The 24008-nt window shown below is 33.4% G+C and overlaps 1 pseudogene; it reads right to left on the minus strand.

The window, feature by feature from the left end:
- The window catches only part of LOC102028717, a 173069-nt pseudogene extending 149439 nt beyond the window's left edge, over positions 1–23630 (minus strand).
- Between the last annotated feature and the right edge of the window lie 378 nt (positions 23631–24008).

Raw genomic sequence — 24008 nt, forward strand, 5'->3', positions numbered from 1 at the left:
TGTTTGCCAACTGTTCCTCAGATAAAGGATTAGTATTGAGAACATATAAAGAACTCAAAGCCACCTCCCCAAATTAAAAGACCTAATCAAAAAATGGGCATCTCAGATAAATAAACACCCCTCAGATGAAGAAGTATAAACTGCAAATAAATATATGAAAAATGTTAAACATCACTGGTCATTGGAGAGATGCAAATTAAAACAATGCTAAAAATTCAATCTCACCTCAGAAAAAATGGCTATCATCAAGAAATCAACCAATAACAAATGCTAGGGAGACTTTGGGGAGAAAGGAAGCCTTCACTGCTGGAAGTAGTGTACACTGGTACAACCACTGTGGAAATCAGTGTTTAGATTACAAAAAATAACTAGGATTAACAATCCTATTTGACTCAGCTATTCCCTTCTATGATAACTTCTTGAAAGAATAAAAAGCATCATATCACAAAAATAATATATGCACCTCCATGTTTATAATGGCACGTTTTATAATAACAAAATCTTGGAAACAACCCAAATGCCCATCAACTGAGGAATGGATAAAGATGATTTTTTTTTTTTAAATATATACAATGAAGTACTACTGTGCTGTAAAGGATACAATTGAGACATTCATATGTAAATAGATGCCCCTTGAGACCATACTGTTAAGTGAAACAAATCATACACACGTGTGAATACCACATTATTTTTCTGATGTGAGAAATGAAAAGTGTAAATAAAATATAAAATATATATTAGGTATTGTAAAATAGGAAGAAAATGTTTAAAAGGGGAGGGGAATAAGGGAGGGAGAGGGAGAATGGAAAGTGGTGAAAAAGTAAAAATATGAGAGAAGGAAAAAATCAAAACATAGCTTTTGTAAATGTGGAGGGGAGGAGGGATTGGAGACAGTGTAGGGGAATGGGGAAAAAGAATCAAGTTATACTATGTAAAGGTACAAATTCGTTATGATGAATGAGATCACTATGTATATCTAAACTGTGCCAATAAAATCTGATTGAAGGGGCTGGGGATTTAGCTCAGCGGCACGGTTTCTGCCTGGCAAGCACAAGGTCATGAGTTCAATTCCAGGTACCAGAAGAAAATCTGATTGAAGCAAAAAAGGAAATATATAAATGGATAGATAGGCAAATACTTTAGAATACTGAGAATTAAGCAAAAAAATCTATTCATGTGTAACAACAGGGTAGAACTTAAAGTACATTATTCACTCATCTATTGATGGACATTTGGACTGTTTCCAAGATTTAGCTATTAAATTTATGCTGCTATAAACATGGGTATGCATATATCACTTTGTTATTATACTTTTAACTCTTTCTGGAAGATATCAAGAGGAAAAATAGCTGGGTCGAATTGAAACTTTAATGTTGTTTTTTTGAGAAATATCCACACTGATTTCCACAGTGGTTTCACCAGTCCACACTGTCACCTATAGTATAGAACGGTTCCTTTCCCCCATCCCCAGTGTAGCTGGCACCTCTTATTGGTTGATTTCTTGATGATAATCATTTTTCTGGAGTAAGTTGAAATCTCAACATTGCTTTAATTTGCATCTCTTGAATGACCAGTGATGTTTAATATTTTTCATGTATTTATTTAGCGTTTATACTTCCTCATCTGAGAAGTGTCTATTCATTTCAGATTCCCATTGTTTTTTGGATTGAGTCTTTAAATTTGAGGGGTTTGGGTTTTTTTGAGTGTTTTGTATATTCTAGATATTAGTCATTTGTCTGAGGAACAGCTGGCAAAATTTTTTCCCCACTCTGTGGGTTGTTTCTTCACTCTGTTGGTGATTTCTTTTGTTGTGCAGAAGCTTTTTAATAAGATCTCAGTTGTTGATTCTTTGTAGTACTTCCTGTGTGACTGAGATTTTGTGTATAAAGTCTTTAGTACTCCTATGCTTTAGAAAAATATAAAGTTGAAGCATTTCCAGGTAAATGGATGCACCTTGAACCCATACTCTTAAGTGAAATAAATCAGACACACATATTCAAATATTACATGGTTGCTCTGATGTGAGAAACCAAAAGTGTTAATAAAGACCAAAATATATAGTAGAAAATGTACAAATGGAAAGGGGAACTAGGAATGGGGAACAGGAAAAAGAAAAGAAGCTGAAAGGTCCAAAATGGAAACAAAACCTATTTAAAGCGGGAGGAAAAAGGGTTGAAGGGAGGGGAGGGGAATGGGTAAAAAGATGGATCAAGATATATCATGTACAAGTAGAAGTTTCCTATGATGAATGTGATCATTACATATATCTAAGATTTACCAATAAATTTAATTAATTAAATAGAGAAGAACTTAAAGGGCATTGTGCTAAGGCAAGACAAGTGAAGCATATAAGAGAAAGTATTGCATGACATTATTTAGATGTATAATCTAAAAATTTGAACTCATAGGAATGCAAAGTACAGTGTGGATTGTTCGAGGCTAAAAGTTACAATGAGGCAACCATGGAGACACTAACCAAAGGTTACAGTTGTAGTTAGACAAGAAAATTTTGAAACTACAGGAAACAGAAAAAAATATGAGAGAGGTTTCTGAAATGCTTATCAGTTCTGCTGCAACCATTTATGAGAATTCTTCAAAATGTACATACATATTTGTACTATTTGGCATGTTTGGAGGTTAACAAATAACAAAATTATGAGAGAATCGCCATCTACTTTCAGAGTATACTTTGGATATTATATGGATAGGCTTTATTCTCAAACTTGGTGCAATTTAATATCTAGCTTGAAGGAAGGGTGGTAAAATAGTTATTCTTTGACAGTCAGTTATTCGGCTAACAGTCTACTTTTCTACCATCAAAGTGTGTCATGGGCTAATTAATAGTCAACTTGAGTGACAAGGCCCAACTGAACTGAATTGGTGTGATTCTGGGAATGGATGACCCACCTGAGAATAGTTACCAAAATGGCATAAAAGGAGAACAAGAGGGGCATTTTGCCTGCTGGTGATTTTCTGGAGAATCTTGTTGCAACTGGTTTTCCTGCTAATGGTTTGACTATTTTCCTCACAGGAAAAGCTAGGTCCTTGTTGTCAATGAAAATGGGTGTGGTCCTTTTCAGGAAAGTTCTGGTCCTTATCTTGAGCATCACTTCCTGGGTCCAGGGCAGATTCCTCTGTCCTCTGGCACAGATACTTTATCCTATTGGTGCAGACTTTCTATCTTCCACCACTGACCTTTGGGAATTCCCAGCACAGATGCATGAAATAAACTTGCATGAGACATTGCTGTGGACTCTAGGCCTTCCCCTGGTTTCATGTGGGACATTTCCTTGTTATCCAGGCCCTTGGCTGTATCCTTCTGGTGTCTAGCATGGACAGATCTCTTGCTCTTTTCTGCATTTGAATTTTTGGGTGAATATTATAAAACAATCCTACAAATTATGTATTGTGTATTGCATCTACTCCCTTGCAAACCCTCAGTACAACAATGGGCAAAGAGAAAATGTAAACTGAAGGACAATTAGCTGTCTCTTCCCACAACTGCTGGACATTTCTTGTACAAAACATGTTAACATGTTTCTATATCAGTGCCTTTTTCTAGCATTAAAATTGCACAACAAATCAAAACTAAATTTAAAGAGCAATAAAAGATCAATTTTCTCAACAGAAGAATCTCAAAACATGAGCCAATTACTTAGATTATAGTAAAAATTTATCAAAAATACAAAAAACTCCCACATCATTTTCCTTATACATGCATTATTTTTGACAACAGTATAGAATATGTTCATATTTTAATCATGACTTTAGGTAAAAATTATGCCAAGAAAAGGAAAGGAAACTGCCTATAGCATGGTACTGAGTGTTGTAGACTTAATATTTTGCTTCTAAATAATGAAATTATGAAATATTAATCTATATAAAAAGAAAGTTAGTGATTTCAATAGAATGCCAAAGGACATAAAGAACATTTTCAGGAGAAGAATATTTCTATCTGAAATAGTTAATTTTATTGTCAACTTGATTGGCTTGAGAGATTCCCAGTTGACTAGGAAAGTATACTTCTGGATGGCTCACTGGGGCAGGACCCTGGAGAATACATCTAATCACTGCTGCCTTTTTTCTGGCTTTTCTTCTGCCCTCTGCTTCCTAGATGCCAAGAGATGAGATGCGTTCCTCAGCCTTGCCCTTCTGTTACACCATTTCTGGCTGGGAGTCATCTGACCATGAACTGACACCTATGAAGCCATGACCCAAGGTAGATCTGTTCTCCTTTAAATTCTATATGTCAGAATTTTTCCCACAGGGGCTGGGGATTTAGCTCAGCGGCAAAGTGCCTGCCTGGCAAGCACAAGGTCATGAGTTCGGTTCCCGGTACCGGAGAAAAGCCAAAAACAAAACAAAACAAAAAAAGAATTTTTCCCACTAAGAGAAAGGAAATAAATATACACTTTCCAATCCTATCTGTTAGCTCAAGAGTTTTGTAACCATTCTTATATTATTAATTTGGCTCTAAACATAATTTTATTAACATTGTTAACATTCTTTTTTGTTATATTTTTCTCTAGAACATTTTCCAATAATCTTTTATGAATTATTGTTTTTAATAGATAGGAATGTTCATAAGCTAAGGGTAATATTCTGTTGTTTGTATGATTATTTTCCTTTTTTTTTTGTAGGCTTCATTTTTAGACCATCAGGAATTTCATGGTTCATACAATTTGGTCTTCTTAATTTCAGACCTTTGAGTTTGCCTATCTATAGTATCTTCAAAATTTCCCTGGAATAAGGGTAAGGAGAATTGATGCATTTCAACTATTCTAGGTGCTCACAATCACAATATGGGTAATTGAAGGCCAGCCTGTGAGTGGGTAGGAATCTGCTTACCATTGATCACTGACTTCTAATCTACATCCAAAATGAATTTGAGGTGACCTATTAGAATAATACTATTACAATAAAATATTTGAGAATCTTAGAAGGTAATATAAACTAGTTAAAAATTAATCAAAACAGTATGATTGTACATCATTTTAAGTGTAATGTTTGACTAATTGCGTAAATGATAGCTGCGTCTCAGTTTTTAATAAATTAAACAGGGGGCTGGGGATTTAGCTCAGCGGCAAAAGCACCTGCCTGGCAAGCACAAGGTCATGAGTTCGGTTCCTGGTACCGGAGGAAAAAAAAAAAAAAAACTAAACATGTATATTTATGTGAAATACAAAATTCATGCAAAACATTATGATATATTTCAAGTGAGATTTATTATATATTTTTCATCCTCAATTTATACAGACATTGTTTACCACCAAATTAAACATGAGTGATTCAAAGATATTACCATTATCTTTGAAAGGTGGAAGATCTCCTGATATTATTTTAAAATTATTATAAAATTGAAAGTCTATGAATAATAATAATAAAATTAGTAGATGTACAAGTAACTCTAGTACCTTCCTATAACACTATTAACATCAAAGGAAAACAGGGCAAATTAAAGAAGCTAAAAATAATATCCGGCAATGATGGTCATTTCTTTTTTTCCAGATCAAGAAACTGCCAATGAGAAATATTGTAGCAACATTTTAAGGTACAGAACCATCAGTATTTTTCTTTTAAAAATGCAAGAAATAGTAAAATTTGTAAGTTGAAATTAAATGATTATACATTTTAGTGTTAATTTAGAAATAAAACTTTGTACTGAGAAGTTTGTGAGCAAAAAATTAAAAGCATATATATACGTGTGCTTGTGTATATATAGAGAGCGAGTCAGGTTATTATCTATCTATCTATCTATCTATCTTTCTATCATCTATCTATCTATATGACAACCTGATTAATGATCCTACAGTTGTACTTGCTTTTCTGATGTTTGAGGAATGCTTTGATTCACAATTCTAAACATCTTTTAAAGAGTCCAAGCTCAGTGTTTCATACTTCAGAGGATATATGTCTTGTAGAAATCGCCAGTGTTATTTGGGATTACTGATATATCTTGTAAAAATAGTAAGACACACAGAACATGAATTTAATATTTGATGAAGGCTTTTTGAACATGTTTGACCACTCATAACTAATATCCTCATTCTTATACATTCATGTACAACTGTCTTTGATGTAATTCTTTCACAATGGCTCTTTGGAGACTGTCAAAGAATTGCTTGATATTAAATTTGTGCCCCCAATTTCTGTCTGTTTCTTTTTCTCTGCCCTTCTTCCCCAGACTTGCTCTCACTAAGCAGACACATAGACCTACTCTGTTTAGCTATTCTGGAAAAATTATGCCTAAGTTAAAATTAAACCACAATATTAAATAAATTAGGCACACAAGCTGAAATATCACATGCCTTCTCTCCTAGGAGAAACCTAAAGTATAAATAAACAGCAAAGTAAAAGATAGATAATAAGAAATAGAGAGTTATATTTTTCCCAAAGAAGAAGGGGGTCAAGCGATGGAAGGAGGAGAGATGGGGAGGGAGATGTGATGAAAAAAGGAATGAAGATGTGTTATGTACATTTACCAGCTGCACACAAGGAGTGTAAATATTGTGCATTGCAAATATGTACTACTAAAAAAACCACGATAAGTAAACTTTCAAACCCAAATGTCATACCTCTTACAAATATCTATTGCCCTAGTGAAATAAGATTTTAATGAAGTTCATAGATAAATGCTATTTCTTTGGGGATATGTAAGTGTTTGCATGGGAGCACAAAGTTTTCATTGCCAATGGCGATAATAGTGCAAGGAAAACAATAAAGCAAGGTAAGAAACAAATGCAAATGTGAACTGATTTTATCTCTCTATGGAAAATCAACTCGTCTGCCTCCTACATAGCCAGGTATAGCACAAATATATTTTTCTTCATAATTACAAATATACATTAAATGATAAAACATACTGACATGTAAATAAGGACAGTCACTTGTGAATTATTTTTGCATCAATCTATTCAGCTAATGAAGCTAATTAAAGAAATATCTATATACCAAACTCAAATTCCAGACCCTTTAAATTCAAAAGATTAATGCTAAAATATTTTGAATAAATTTGCTAACTCGACATTGATTTGTTGTTCTTTCTACATTTTATTCAGTAATATAAAACGTCTAGAAAATAATTGGCTTAATACATCATAAACATGTTTGATGCCAAATCATAGCAATTTGGATGCCTGATATTAAATTAGATACCCCTAATATACACTTGATTTCTAGCGTTATACAAGTTTATTTGCTATGTAACCAATTTGGTTCTTAAATAACAATTTGACTATTTTGTAGTGTAACTACCGTTCCATAATATTTGAACATATTTTGAATGTCAAGGTTTGCTGAAAATACTTTCTGGTAGATCAGCCACTCTGATAATTGAAATTAAACATCCGAAAGAAGAAGACAATTCTTAATCACAAGCTTAGAAAATAATTTTTAGAGTCCATAAATAGTAAATAATCGAATGCTTTATTGGCTGAAACACTATGTGTACAGTTGGTCGTATGAGTGTCTGTTAACTGAAATTCAATTAGCATAATACTTAATTCTCTTGAATATATTATAAAATTAATACCTCAGAATAAGTCTTTATGATTATTACAAAAGTCTATGCAATATTATGAAAATAATTTATATTAACCCACAAGCACAATTTAGCTACAAATTAAAGGAAAATGTTTACTGTAAGTACCTTCTTTGTGGACCACATTAAGAATGTAAAGTGTATATTCCCAGCTGTTTTGTAAAAACGTGTGGATAATGAGTAATTGTAATGTTTTTTGACAATACAGATTAAATTATCTTTCATGTTTATGTTTCTAGCAACCTACTATTGTGATTAGTTGTGGAAAAAGTTAAGGTAGAGTTAAACTTTGGCATACTATAATATTTTATTATAATAGTTTATAATTCAAAGGCTACTTTGTTAGAAAAATGTGTTTAGGAACAAATGTCACCAGCAGATAGACATCTCAAGTGTAATATTTTCACTTTACAATTAAGAATAAATATTTTTTTAATCTAATATACACTTTCCTGTTTATCTAAAAGCCCAATTGTCTCATGTTTGACCAGATTTCAACTTCTCCTTTAGCAAACTGATCATATCAGACATTTAACTTCCCCAAAACAAATTATTTCTAACTATGTTCAGTTATCACATACTTCGTATTGGGACCTCATCTCTGAAGGAGGTGAATTTATATGACGTTACTGTCCAAATAGCATTAGAAAATAAATGTTGATTGATAATTCAGTCCCTCCAATAATTGTATGTGTATTTTTAAGTTTAAGAAGGAGTTATTAGCAGAATAAATGGGAAAATGCTATAAAAGTTTCAACTGGTTTAATTTTAAGGTTTTCAAATAAATTCATTTGAAAGAATAGCCTCGCTGACCTTCTCAATTTGTCTTCTTTCTTTTTTGAGCCTCAGAGGCTGTAAATTCCTCTCTTTATTAAAACTGGATTAACTCTGATCTCTTTGTGTCTCTTAGCTCAATCATGCAATTCTCCGGGGACTGAAATACCATTCAGATCAAAATATTTTCTCCTTCAAAGATGACCTTCTAGTGAAAAATATATTCTTTCACTCAGGTTGTGTTGGCTATGATTTCCTTTCAGATAAACTCATGAAATCTATGTTGAGATAAGCATTTCATTTGGATTCCGTTTTCTCAGAAATGTTTATGAGTATATCAAAGACAAATTTAAATAAAAATCTATTCATCTAAGTATACAAAAGTGTGAATCTGATGTTAAAATTTGTGTGACTTCAGTTACAAACAATAACTTTATAATACTGTGGAATAATTAAGCAGAACTATAAATATATCTATACTTTTGAACCAGTAATTTCACAATTCCTAGATAATAATCTTAAAGAAATTTTTAAGTTCTATAAACTGGAAAGCTCATTGCCATGTTGTCAATGAGAGTAGCAGATGAAATAATTATATTTATAAAGTTGTTATACATAATTATAATTTTTCATGTACTAACATACCAGTAATAAAAACTAAAGGAATGTACAAAGGGCAATTATTTCTACAAATGATATATAATATCAGACATCTTAAAATTTTTATAAATCAATTATAATAATACAACACAGTAATGTATAAGTAGTACAATTATTTAAAGGTACAGCAATAAATATATTAGTGTTTACTAATATTACATAGTAATTGCATTGGGGGAAAATAAATGTACAGAGTTGTGAAGTTCCTGCATTTATAAATGAAGAACACCTGGAAAGATTCTCAGGTTATTGTCTTTTTCACCATCACTTTTTATACCTAAATTTGAGATTTAGAGGAAGATGTTTTAGTTGCTTCTATAAATGATGCCACATTAATAGAGAAAATAAAATTCCTCATTATAGTGAGCCAATAGTTTTAAATGCTATGGTTTGTCATAAAGCCTAGATAAAACATGGGTAAATGTTCTGTTATGTGTTTTTAATATCACAATTTGAGCTGCAGCAAATAGTTATGTCTGCAAAATGTGAAGACTCCACTGGCTTTCATGTAAAATAGTATACTGAACTTTCTTTATTTCCATTCATTTCCTTCCGTTTGTGAAAAGTTGCTATTTTCAAGTATAAAGCCAATTTTTCTTTGTAGTTTTATCACTAGGAATTTTTAAAGAACAAAGACTTTATATTACTGCTTTCAATATCTTATATTTGTTCCAGCTAATAATGAAAGTTTGTATGTGTCCCCCAGTAGCCTATGTGTTGAAGACTTGAATCCCAGCCACCAGTGCTACTGAGAGGTTGTCAATCTCTAGGAGACTGGGTGTGTTTGGAGGAAGTTAAATCACAGGGCATGTCTTACATGTGGACTGTGTGGCCTCCGCCATTTTCCTTTCTCTTGCTTTGGTCTTTTTACATAGGGTTGTTTTTGCTATTCTAGGTCTTTTCTGGTTTTCTATTAATTTTAGGAATTTTTCTCCAGTTCTGTCAGAACGCTTTTGGAATTTTGAATGGGATTGCATCTTATCTGTAATAACAATTTTGGAACTATGGTCATTTTGACTGTATTGGTTCTGCCTAGTCACAAACAGAGACTATGCTTCCATTTTCTGATACTCATTTTTATTTCCTTTTTCAGAGTAGTATACGCTTCAGTGAGGAGCTTTCATGTCTTAGATTGAGTCTGAAGTACTTAATTTTTTTAGGTGCTGTTGTGAAAGTTATTTTTCCCAATATCTGTCTCAGTAGATTCATTGCTATTGTCTAGGAATGCTACTGAATTTCATGTGTGTATTTTGCATTCTGCTCTATTACTGAATTTATTCTTAAATTTTTATTTAAAAAAAAATTTAAGAATAAATATATTAACAGGCAGGCATCCATTTACAAAATAGCATAAGAGCAATACAAACCAGACAGAGTTACAGACAAAGTTGGGGAAATGAACCGTGGTTGTTGTATTACTTATTGATGTCTTCAAAGTGGTTTCTCAGGAAAACCAATAGAGACATACAAGATTGATCAAACAAGTAATCATTAACTGTTCCTTTCTGTAGAGTAATAGAAGACAGTACTACAACTATGTTAGCTATCCTGTATATACATACTTACATAATTTCCCCTTCTTTCCCTTCTCTTTTCCCACACCCCAGTTGAACTTATTATTAATTCCAAGAATATTCTGATAGACTTTGGGGGTCATCTAAAATAAATATAATTTTATTTCTTTTTTACTTGTCTAGATTCTTCTGCTAATGTTTCAGGATTGGTGATAGTGGACATCGTTGTCATGTTGTCTTGTTGCTGATATTTGAGGGAAACCTTTCAGTTTTTCCTCATTTAAAATGCTGGCAGTAGGGGCTGGGGATTTAGCTCAGCAGCAAAGCGCCTCCCTGGCAAGCGCAAGGTCCTGAGTTCGATTGCCGCTACCAAAAAGAATAAAATAAAATAAAATAAAATAAAATAAAATAAAATTTTGGCAGTAGACTGGTCACAAATGACTTCTATCAGCTTGAGTTAAGGTTCTTCTATATCTATTTTCTTCAGTGTTTTTATAATGAATTGCTGTTGGATTTCGTAAAAATATGTCTGAGTCTATTGAGATAATCATGAAATTTTTTACCACTTCTTTGTATGTGATGAATTATATTTATTTATTTGCATGTTGAGCCATTCTTACATTACTAGGATGAGACTTACTTGCTCATGATACATGACCTTTAGGTGATTCATTACATTCTGTTTACCAGTAAAGGATTTTGGCATCTGTATTTATAAAAGAGATGGATCTTTGATTTTTTTTTTTTTTTTTTTGGCTTGGATCTTTGCCTAATTTTGGAATTAAGGTAATGCTGGATTCTAGGAAGAGCTTTAGAAGTATTCCTTTCCTTTCAATTTCTTTAAAATGTTTGTGGAGTATTGGTCGTAGACCTTCCTCAGAAATTTTTATAAAATTCAGCACTGAACCTGTGAAAACTTGGGCTTTTCTTAGTTGGTAGGTTATGCTTAGTGCTTCAGTTTCATTGCCTGTTTTGGATTATTCAAGGTTTTTAAAATTTGGTAATTTACATACATCTACAAATCTATCCATTTCATATGAACTTTCAAATTTATTGGTATACAAATTTGTGAAACAGTTGTTAATATTGATTTTTATTTTGGCAGAGCTATTGTGATTTCACCTTTTTCATTTCTCATTGCTTTGATTTGGGTCTTTTCTCTCCTTTTCCTAGTCAGATTGGCTATGTTTTCTGCTCTGGTCTTTGTAGTTTCTTTTTTTGTACTAGTTCTGGGTTTAAATTGTTCCTGGTTTTCTAGGATCTTGAAGTGCACCATTATTTTTGTGATTGGAGTTCATTTTGTTTCTGTGATGTAGGCATTCATAGCTATCAACTGTCTTCCAGGATTGCTTTCTTTGTGTTCCATAAGGTCTGGTATGTTGTGATGGTACTATAACTTGGTTCTATAAATTTTATTTCTTCTTGATTGCATTATTCATTCAAGAGTGTATTGCTCAGTTTTCATGTATTTGCATAATTTCTATGTTTTCTTGTGTCATTAACTTCTAACTATATTGTGCTGTGACTGATAATAAGCATAGTATAATTTCAATTATTCTACATTTACTTATTATGCTTTCTTGGCTAGTGTGTACTCTATTTGGGAGAAAGTCCCATGTGGTGCAAAGAATACGTATTCTATCGTTTTGAGGTGGAGCACTTTCTACGTACTTATTAAATCATTTTCTCCAAATGCGTCATTCAACTCTGATACAGTAATACCTCAGTTGTTGAAATCATTTCATTCCGAATTTGTGTTTTAACACCAAAAATTCAAGAATTTAACATATTTTTCTCGTGAGAGATAACAGAAAATCAAGTAATTGGTTTTGAGGCACCAAAATACTACTTATAAGTTCATTATTCCAGGATTTTAACAAATTTTGCAATAATTTATTTCTTACATCTATTGTGGTTCTCAAAGTTTTCTTCTTGGCCTTACTGCTGCTATCACTAACTTTCTTTAGAGCTATGGTAACAATATTTTTTGCAAATGAAGCACAAAATAAAGCACAATGATAAATGTCTGAATGCACTCACACAAGCACTATATGTTTTCTGGAAGCACTTAGACTGAAGTGTTATTCTTTCTGTCTGTATCAAGATGTTAATGTGACTCACTCTTAGCCCCTACAGGTGTTTTAAAGTCCATTTGACTATCAAGCCAAATTACAAAAATTCAGCTAGCTTTTTGTTTTGCATTGTTTTGGTGGTTTTTACAAAATCTTTGAGAGGTAGAAAATTCGACTTTGGAGTTGTTCAATATCAAAGGTATCACTGTATGTTTTGTTGATTTTTTGGTCTACTTTATCCCCCTTTTTGTATTAGCAGAGTATTGATGTCCCCCAGTATAGCCATGTTTGTTTTTATCTAGTCCTTTTTTATCCAGTAGTACTTGTTTGCAAAGTTAGGTGCACCATTGTTTAGTGCATATGTGGTAAGTATTATTAACTCTTCCTGTTGAATTATTCTCATGAACAATATGTATAGTCTTTCCTTGCCTCTTTTGATCAGTTTTAGCTTGTAGTCTACTTTGTCTGAATATAGCATAGCTCCCTGTGCTTTCATTCAGCTTTATGTCACATGGAATATTTTTTCAGCCCTTTGATTTTTAATCTATGAATGGGGAGTGTTTTTTGTAAATAACATACTATTGGATTTTGTTTCTTACACCATTCCACAAGTTTATCTCTTTAATTGGGGAACTTGACCGTTCACACTGATAGTTACTACTGGTAGATACTGACTTACTCCTATTACTGTTCTGCTGCCAGTTCTCTTTCTCTTCTATTTTACTGATCATTTTACCCGATACACTCATTCTATTAGAGCTTTTGTCATTGTTAGCATCATGGCCTCTTTCTAGGGTATCCTTGAGAAGTTTTTGGAGTGCAGGTTTGGTAGTTATGAATTCCTCTGGGTGCTTTTTGTCCTGAAAGTATCTTTTCTCTCCAACAACTTTGAAAGATATTTTTGCACAGCCCTATTATGCAGACTTTCAGTTTCTCCTCAAACCCAAATTTTACCCACTTCAAGGTCTTGGCACAAGCTAAATATTGCTCACTTGAGCAGTTAGTTTGCTGTGACTTTTACCTTGCAAATTCTTTTTCTTCATTCAAGTAGCAAGTTAATTTTCTTTTTACCTGAGGCTTGATAATCTCCAGAGTTAAAGTTTTGATTATTATCTATATCTTAATACAGTTTTTGTGTATCTTGCTAGCCACAGTTTTGCCTAATATTTTGCAGGTAATTTAATGGCTTCTTCCAACATACTGCTGAATAACTCAAAATACATATTAAGAAAGATGTTATTAGAAAATAAGATTCAGTAATTACATGAAACATTTTAATGAAAAAATACAGACATGTATTTTCTTTCCATAACTTTTATAGGAAGCTTAATGTCTCATTAATAAAAACATTGAATATAATTTAAATGATAAAAGATAAAACAATAGGAAAATATAAATATCTATATCTTGCCTTCTTTTTAAAATTACTTTATTTGTTTCTTCCTTCCTGGTTAGCAGTTTTTATAAATCACACATATCTATAACACATTTATCAATAACACATATCAACTGAGACAATTTTATACTCATTATACACAAGTGATTTCAGAGACTGCAAAAGGATACATATTTTAATTAACTAGTGAGCACTCGGTTTGATTTATTAGAGCATAGTAATAAAATTTTATGTTTTCTCCACAAACAGTAGTGACCTTTCCATAATTTCCTTTTGAAAAAATGTAGAAAAAAAATGTAAAATATCATTGTCACATACTGACAGTTATAAAACAAATCTCTTCCATCTGAATTATGATGAATCTGTATGTTGACAATAACTATTAATTATAGGGACAAAATAGTTTAAATAGATTTTTTTATGAAAGCAGTTAGATTTTTGTGACAACAGTGATAGACTGTTATTAAACATGCACAACATACAGGAATTCTCAAATTTACTCTTATCTAAAGATGTTTCCAGAGACTGAAATAATGTGTTCATTAGTTCCATAATCATTTGCATATGAGATATTTGAGAGAAAGCATCAGTTTAATAACCTGTGGTTGCTCATAGGTTTGCTTTAATGATTTATATTGAGTTAACCAACACACACCCAAGTTTAATGTCTCTAGTTTTTCTTTGCTTCTTATTTTTACACTCAGCCTTTCAAGACAGAACTTAAAACAAACCTGAAGCAGATCATTCTGTTTTTTATTTACCTGTTTAACACTGTGACCTTGATTTCAGCACCCTTGATGCTTATGGCCTAAGGTTATGAATATACACCTTTGGGGTCTTCTTTCTCTTGCTTTCTTTATAAAGAATTCCCAAGCACTTATTCTCCCCACTTTTGTGCTATAATTTATCTTCAACATCAGTTGGTAAACAATTTCTTTGCCATCTGTTTAGGCGTATGAGACAAACACCATGTAGCCTGCTATTTTCTGAGAGAACCCAGATAAGAATCCAAATACAAAAAGAAACCAAACTAATATATAACATAGTATTACTATGCTTTTTAGGGATAATAAACATTTTATAAAGTGTTCATGTTTTAATTTAAAGAACAATTCCATAGTAGCTCTTGGTAAGTGCAAAGATGAGATGATAGTACCCTCCTCTTCTGTAGAGAAATATAATGGCTCCCTCATCTGTAGGTGGAAGGGAAAAGGAGACATCTCCCAGGAATTCTTGTTAATACTTATCCCCCTTTCCATTTATTTCTATTATAAAAGTAACTTCAAGCCTGAAGCATCTGTCTCCCAACCCCTGGGCTACTTTGTGTTTCACAATATAGTGGAACTATAATCTCTAAAAAACTTGTAACCACCTGAGGATAATATGATATGAAAAGAGTGCAATCATATTCATATAATGCAAAATAAGGAAAATAATACAAAAATTCTATATGTTATATACCTTCTACATCTTTAATGAAGAAAGATAATGAGACTGGTCAAATTCAAGAGAGTTTCATTTTAAACATTTCATTCATGTAAAGAAAGAGTGACTGAGGCATTCCTAACAATAAAAGCAGAAGTGGCAAGCAAAATAAAACTGAGAAAATTAGGTGCCTAAAATACATGTGTTCTTTATTCCAAACTCCTTTTGAATCAGTGAGACAGGTTTAGATAATTATATAATTTGCCTCCGTAGCAAACTAAGTGATAAGAGCCAAGCTATTTCTGGCAAAAAATATGAGGAACAACATAAAAGTCATAAATAATATTTTTCAATTTAAGAAACAGATACCTCTGAAGAATGTAGATTTATGATAAAGCCTAATAGCTCTCCTATGTTACTAGTAAAAATAAAATATTGTATTTTTTTTCTCTGAAAGGGTATAGGATGAAGTAATTGTCATGGCTATAACACACTTAAAAAGCAATAGGGTGTAACAGACCAAATTTCTGATTATTAAGTAGGTAGAACTTTTTATAAAGTCATTAGAACCCAAGAAATTTCATCAAATCATAATTTAACTTAGTGGCCTAAAGAAGTAACAAAACAAGTTTATATTTCTCTATAAACTAGCATTTCCGATGTTTCTAGAATTTTATTGTCAAGTTTTCATATAAAAACAAATATCAATAATTTAGAATGTTATAATTTCCCTTTACACAGCTGATACGGTTGTGCGTGTTTTCCTTTCTTCTTGCTCCTTCAATGGGGTGGTAATTTACGCCTCCATGAGGAATGGGAACACACCTCACTGGGTTCCCCTGCATGGACCCTGATGAGAATCTCCTTAAAACATAATGGATAAACATGTCTAACACCCACTTTTTCCACAGTTTTTACCACTTTCTGAACTTCTTTTTTTTTTTTATTTTAAAGAGTAAAAGAAGGATAACATAATAATAGGAGGGGCTTACCAAATTACAGACAAAGTGGTAGGAAATTATCAATGGTTATTGTTTTACATATTGTTGTCTATAAGATAGTTTCTCAGGAAAACAAATAGACAAATGATAGTGAGTTACAGACAAAAGAGGTAGGAGATTATCAATAGTTGTTGTACTATACTTAGGTATCTTCAAAGTGGCTTCTAAAGAATATAAATAGAAGTATACTTGAGTGACCTACTGAATAATCATTCAATAATTCTCAATGGTTGTTGTAGGAAACACATAGTAATAAACATGGATCCATTTATGAAACAGGATAGGAACAATACAAACATTAGAGAGCTATGGATAGATTAGTAGGAAAATATCAATGACTGCTGTAATACATGGTGGTATCTTCAAAGTGGTTTCTCAGGAAGACAGAGATACACAAGAAGGATCTAACAAGTAGTTACAGCCTAAGGGTTGTCAAAAATCAAGTGAGCCGTCTGGGGCCAAAACCATTTTTTGTAGCGTTTTCTCTCCAGCCTCCCATCGCATTGGGACCCCACAACCAGTTAGTGTCCTTTCCCCAACTGTCAGCACAGGCAGCTGGAATCCTGTTGCAGACTTCTCCGGAGCTCCACCACAGCCTGTACTGTCAGGGAAAGAATGGCTTCCAATGAGTCTCTGCAGGTATTGTGCAAGGTCCTCCTGGTTTACAGCTTCCTAGTGGCTCTCGTGACCCCAGTCCACTGGACCTCTGACTCGGTTGGCTTAGTCTGCATTCTCATGTTCTCTGAGTCCTTGTTCAGCAGCTCCTGCTCCGCTGGCTCTGGACCTTTCTGGTTCTCAATGGCAGGAGCAAGAGTGGCCCGTTGTATGGCATGCATTCCCAGGGGTTGTTCAAAGTTTGAATGATTCACACACATCCGTGGGTGGGCAACTGCAGTCAGTGCATGGTGGGCCAATTGTGTCACTGTTTCTCTGTGTCATGATAGATCTCAATTGAGCGGTGGTAGGGGCTGGGGATTTAGCTCAGCAGCCAAAGCACTTGCCTGGCATGCGCAAGGTCGTGAGTTCGGTTCCCGGTACCGGAGAAAAACCAAAAAAATAAAAATAAAAAAAATAATTAATTGAGCAGCGGCAGCCAGCCTAAGGGCCAGTGCGCAACAGCGCTCACCGCCGCATGGCTCCCCATGCGCTGGGGGCCCAGCCTCCTGGAGCTACGAGGCAGGAAGCTACTTTCTGAACTTCTTAAGTATCTAGTGATCTCAAGATTTGCTTTTAAAAATCGTAATCCAGAGTTACTAATGTATCCGGGCAGCTTCAGATGAATGCAAACAGGGTACAATTCAGCCAGAGCAGCCAAGATTTTCGTACAATCAGTAGACTTCCTAAGAAAACATGGTGTCTGAAAAAATACATGAAAAATATTGGAGGGAAAACTGTGCTGGACAGTTAACTATATCTGCCAAAAAAATGAAAATTGGCAGTAAACTCTAATAGCTCGAATGAGTGACACACCAACACCAGCAACCAAGTTCAGATGAAGGGAGTATGCACTAGGAAGTAAGGAATACACAAATCCCTAAATATTCAGGTACTTGCATTTTTAACTAATTTGAGGAATGTCTTCAAGGTTGAATTTTTAAAAATTAGTATGATTTTAATTGTGTATACATGTGAGACAGTGTGAGAATTCTAGGCATATACAGAATACATATTATCAAAAAAGATATTTAACATTCCCTTAGACTTTAAAAACATTAAAATAATCAAATACATTTATGAGGTACAATACAGACGTTAAATTTGTGCATACAATGAGGTTTGTTTCTGAGCTCTTCCACTTGTGTGATAGTGACTCTTAAACTGATAGAGGTGAGGTAGGGAAAGCAGTAGTTTCATAACTTTCTTTGAAATGTTTTGTGTGGCAGTGTGGCATGATGTTCTTCAGTGATGTAGTTTTGAAATTCTTTCTACATGTTTCCTGGTCCCTACCATTGCTTTCTATGACACTGAGAGTTTAGAATTGATTATTTGAATTGATATTCTGGTTTAAAATTTTATGATTCACTCTAAAATTTAATGGTATTCATGGAATAACGTTAGAAACCTAATTTCAAGCATTAGTGAATACCTAGTAATAAGTCTATCTTCATCAGTATGCTTTAACTAGTTACAAAAGGAAAATATGTATACCTCTTATATATATGAACTAACAGGAATTATTGTTTCAATTAATTTTCATATATACATGTATCACCAATGTTTTATATATCTTTGTAAAAAATGACACATAATATCATTGCAGCAAAATGCAGATATTTATATGCCTTTCATATATGTGTATATATGTCCATATCTATTAATTATTATTTAGAATTATACAAAAATAATGAAAATTACAAAGCTTCAAATAGCCCAAACACATACCAAGATAATTAATTTTAATTTTTTTAATTTGTTTATTTGTTCAAAATTTGCAGGTATATTTTTACTTATGTTGCCATCTTGAAAACCCATACTTTTGAAATAATAAATATTTTTATCTATTTAATAATAAAAATCTTCCCTAATTATCTTGCAAGTAATCATATTTCTCCAATGCTGTTTTGTTAGTGCACACATTCTACATAATAGACCCTCTTTAGCAGTGAATGGAATTTGTAAATATGGTGTGATTGAGTTACCCTATGTTATTGCAATAGGGATTTGAAAAATGAGAATAAGGTCTGTCAGGATTTCACCTTTTCCTCTTAATCAAAATAGTGAATAATTTGATGGGCCTGATCTAAATGAGTCAGGCAGTCTCTTGAAAAAAGTGGGAGAGATTTTGAGGGCAGAGAAATTCTCTTGCTGTCTTGTAGCAGGAAATGACCATGCTGTAGAGAAATTAGTAAAGGCAAAGTACGAGCTGAGAGACATGACTGACAATTATAAAGAAAGATTCCTCAGTTTACAACTGTAAGCAAATTAGTTTTCCCAACAATCAGGGAGCTTACAAGAGGACTATGAGTGTCAGATAAGAGACTCATGACCTAGAGCAACAGAAAGATAAGTAATTTTTGCACTAAACTGTTGTGCTAGTGATTGCTTGTTATTCAGGAGTTAGACACTGGTAGAGTTGTGCTTGGCAGAATTCTAGGACTGTCAAATTCTATTCCCTGATCTACACACTTGGCATCATTGAAAGAGGAGATTCTCTTTTCTGAGAAGATATTTTTCTCTTTTAGGCTGTCCCATTTTAAGGTGTCTGTGAGAAGGTCTCTGGGCAATGTCTGGTAACTGAAAGTGCTCCTGGAAGCCAGCTAGGAAAAATTATCTGTAATACAAACCAAGGATTTAAATTCTGCCACAATGCTATGAGTTTAGAAGACAACAACGAGCTACAAACATACACACACACACACACACACACACACACACATCACCAAATACCTTATTTACAGTCTATCATACCCAAAGCAAAGAACTAAATTAAACTTTGTCTAAATTGTTATTTACAGTTATTTTTATGCAGAAATGAAGACATGTATATGTTGACATTAATGTAGAAAATATGAGAAAATTTGAATAGAAATCTGATTATTTGAATTAAAGTATATGTAATTTTTTTCTACACAGCTGAAATTTCCCAGCTATATTGCTCATATTGCTTCTGACACTTTATATAAGCTGAAAATGAGTTATAACAATTACAGAACACAGAATGATCTTGCATTCAAACTGCTTTCCAAGACTAGTGTTTCCTGTATAGAATAATCCAAACTTTCTTGGTTTTCTCATTCTAAATATCTTTTTGGATAAAGATGTTTGTTAACCACACCCTGTAAGATTACAAATTTTAATATTTAATCTTAGTTCATCTTAAAGAGGGTTTGGGAGGCTGTGAAACTCTTAAGAACTCTTAATACTACGACCAAAAACTGAAGTTTTCCACAAGATGCCACAGTCATTCAATTACGTTGTTTTCCAGAGCAGAAAGAAAAGGCAGCAGCTCATAGTCACAGCACAACTAATGACTGATGATATGGTAGAGCAAAAAAGTCTCAGTGGTTTAAAAATTATTTAATACTATCATTTTCTGCTGTTAATTTTTCTAAGTAGCTGAGTTTAAACTTACTAGTAACAAGAAAATATTTATAGTTGTAGCATTCTGAGACTGAGGTATATTAGTAAAACTGTTTTAATTATGTAGCAGTGAAGTAAATGATGCTCTATTCACAGTACCAAGAGTTTGCAATATCAAGGGTTTCCATGCCTTTCTGATCAGCATGATTCAGATTATGATTAAGCTGAAAGCTCCATGTCTGTCAGAATTTGGATTTATTCTGGAGAAAAACTAACTGATGATGCATATGTAATCATTTCATTAAATGTAGCTATCTTAGAAATATGTATTCTATGTTTCAATGAGGAAATACTATCGAAAACCAGTAAAGTTTTTATCATTATTTATAAATTATATGTAATGGATTGATTGGAATAGTCAGCCAATTGACAAATACATATATGTTAATTGTTGATAAGGTACAAAACACATATCCATTAATGAACACAGTTACCTATCAACTTATATAATTACTGTCCTCATCAAAACGGTCTCTGATTAGTTTAGCATCCATTATAACTGACAGATGCATTACTGCATATACCACTTATCATGTCACTTCTATCACATTCGTTTATGCTTATATATCTAAGTATTTACAAGTCAACATAGAATCTTGGATTTATATTTAAAGGTATATGTTTTATAAACAGTTACTGTTTTACATAGTGCCTAAAATAACAGTCAAATCCTTTGCTCATGTCCTCAGAAGCAATGAATATTCACAGTCTTGCTTCCAGTCCAGCATTATGAATTTCATTCATTGTCAAGTCTTCTTATCCTTTTCTAATGTGTAGCAATGTCTCATGCTATTTGCATCTGTTTTCTCATTGATATTTTGAGAGAGTTATCAGCCAGTCATTTTGTTGAATAACTTTCAGTTTGAACATCACTTCTTCTTAATTACCTTCACAGAATATAACTTTCAAACATATCAGTGAACTGATTTATCTTTTACACAGTATCTTATTAAGAAGTAAGTGATATTATTGTCTGAAGAAGAGTGATACTAGTTTTTATGACTTTGTGGGAATAACTACCCTATACTGCCAAGTTCCTGTTTTCCAGTTTATAGTTAATAAATAATAGGTTGGGAGATATTTTGTGTTAATGTAACAGTTTTTCTTTATTTTTTCTAACTTTAATTTACTGGTTCCAACATCCATGATGATTTCTAAGTACATTATTTTTCATTTTTTTCTATTTACAATTTAGCATTTTGCTTGTCTTATTTGTTGTTCTTTCATTAGTCAGTATGTGTGTATGAGTGTGTCTGTGTCTGGACGCATGTGTGTAGAAAGATAGGTTCTTAGTTTATTCAAAAGTCTGAAATAACTTTACAATTCTTCATTCTTCACACACCGGGTGTCACAGACTTACAAAATGAGTCACTTCTTGATGCTACCCACCTCTTTTTATATGTCTTTGTGAAACTTTGAGCCCTATCTTTAAGTTACAAATAAGAATTAAGATTTTATCTTGTACTTTTCCTCTTCTGTCCTTGAAATGGGCCATATCACTTAGGAATCTTTGTTTCTTTAAGTCAAGAATCTTTTATAGAGATCAAGATTTAAGCATTAGTTATTCTGTTACACACAGTAGTAGTTATTAGTAATTAGTTATTCTTTTACACAGATGAAATTAATGACAAATTAAACAGTTTCTACAAGTGAATAATAAAGCAATGATGGCATATTGGAACTCATAGGGTGCAATGAAAGCAGAAGATTGTAGCACTGGATTCCCACATCAGAAAAACAGAGTGAGCTCAGATAATTAATATTGAAACTTAATGTTCTAGAAAGAAAAGAACAAGCTCAACCCAAAGCCCATATGATGATAGAAGGTATAAAGATCAATGCATATATTAATGCAGCTGAGATTAAAAAAATACAAAGAATCAATCCATTGAGTTAGTTTTATAAAAAGAACCTTTTTTCATTGTTGGTGGGAATGACAGCTTTGGAAATTGGAATTGAAGTTCCACAAAAAACTAAAACTAGAGCTTCCATTTGCCCTACATTTTCTTCTAAGAATCTACCCTAAAGAGTTAAAAGCACCATACTACACTGATATATAGATACCCATATATAATGTATATATGCATATATATTATACTTTTTGATGTTTACAGAATACAATTTATAATAGCTAATTCTTGGAAACAGCCCACATGCTCATCAATGGACAAATGGATAAGGAAAATGTGGTTTTTATGTACAGTGGAGTATTAATTTACCATAAAGAAGGACAAACATGAGACATTTTTAGGTAAATGGATGTACCTTGAGAAAACAATTGTAAGTGAAATAAATCAGAAATGAAGAATAAAAATCACATTTTCTCTATTGTGTGGGAAACTCAAAGGGTAAATAAGGAAAAAACTGGAGGACAGATATTGGGAAATAGGAAGAACTCCTTCAAATGGAAAGAGTGACAAGTGAGAAGGGAGGTGGGGAGGTGTAGTGGATTGACAACTGGTGGTCAATATATAATCCCCGGTTGAACAGAGTAAGCATGGTGCTGGGTATGGGAGGCCCACCTGAGGATTGTTGTCAACAGCATAAAAGGCAGAACTGGAGAAGAAGTTAGGCTGTTGGGAGCAGAGAAAGGCTGTTGGGACCTAGAAGAAGCTGTAAGGAGCTGTTGGTTCTTTTGGAGGCGCTTGTCATGCTGGCTTTCTTGATGAACTTGGCTGTTTTCATCCTACAAGGAGCTTGGGACCTTGTTGGCACTGAGAATAGCTTCAGTTCACATTGGGGGAGCTCTTGTCCTTACTTTGATCATTGCTTCCTGGCTCCGGAGGGGAAGATGATGCACTGCCAGTCTCCTGGAGAAGCTTGCTACCTTGGCTTTCCTGAGGGGAACTCAGCCATCTTGATCACCGGAGGAGCTCAGGACCTCACTGTTGCTGAGGATGGCTGTGGTACCTTTCCGGGAAGCTCTGGTTCTTACTTTGAGCATCGCTTCCTGGCTCCAGTGCAGATCCCTCAGCCTGCTAGCACAGATCATTTATCCCGCTGGTACGGACTTTCTAGATTCCACCACTTACTTTTGGGCCTTTGTAGTGTCGATCTGTGAAACAAGCCTGCACGAGATATTGTCGTCGTGGTCTCTGGGCCTCCAGTTGGACTAGTAGGAGGCATTTTTATGGGCTCTAGGGGTTCGGCGGGACTCTTGCGGGCCATTATCACGGGATCCAGGCCCTCGGCCAGATTCCTTGATCTATAGTGTGTGGACAGTTTTCCTGCACCCTTTTGTATATCATTCTTTGCCTGACTAGTATAAATAATCTTATAAAATATGTGTCCTGTATCATATGTATTCGTCCTTGCAAAAAAAAAAACCCCGAACCATAACAGGAGAGAAGGAAATAAAAAGTTATTTTAAAAAGAGGATGAAAAAAATAAACACAAACAAAGCTTTTGTAAATGGGGAAGGATGAAACATTGAATGGAGCAGAGAGGAATGAGAAAAAATAAGAAGATATACTATGTACAGGCACAAATTCCCTATAGTGACTGTGATCATTATGTATGGCAAACATGTACTAATAAAAAAAAGAT

Source organism: Chinchilla lanigera, unplaced genomic scaffold (assembly GCF_000276665.1).
Source record: "Chinchilla lanigera isolate Chin_1 unplaced genomic scaffold, ChiLan1.0 scaffold00005, whole genome shotgun sequence".
NCBI lineage: Eukaryota > Metazoa > Chordata > Mammalia > Rodentia > Chinchillidae > Chinchilla > Chinchilla lanigera.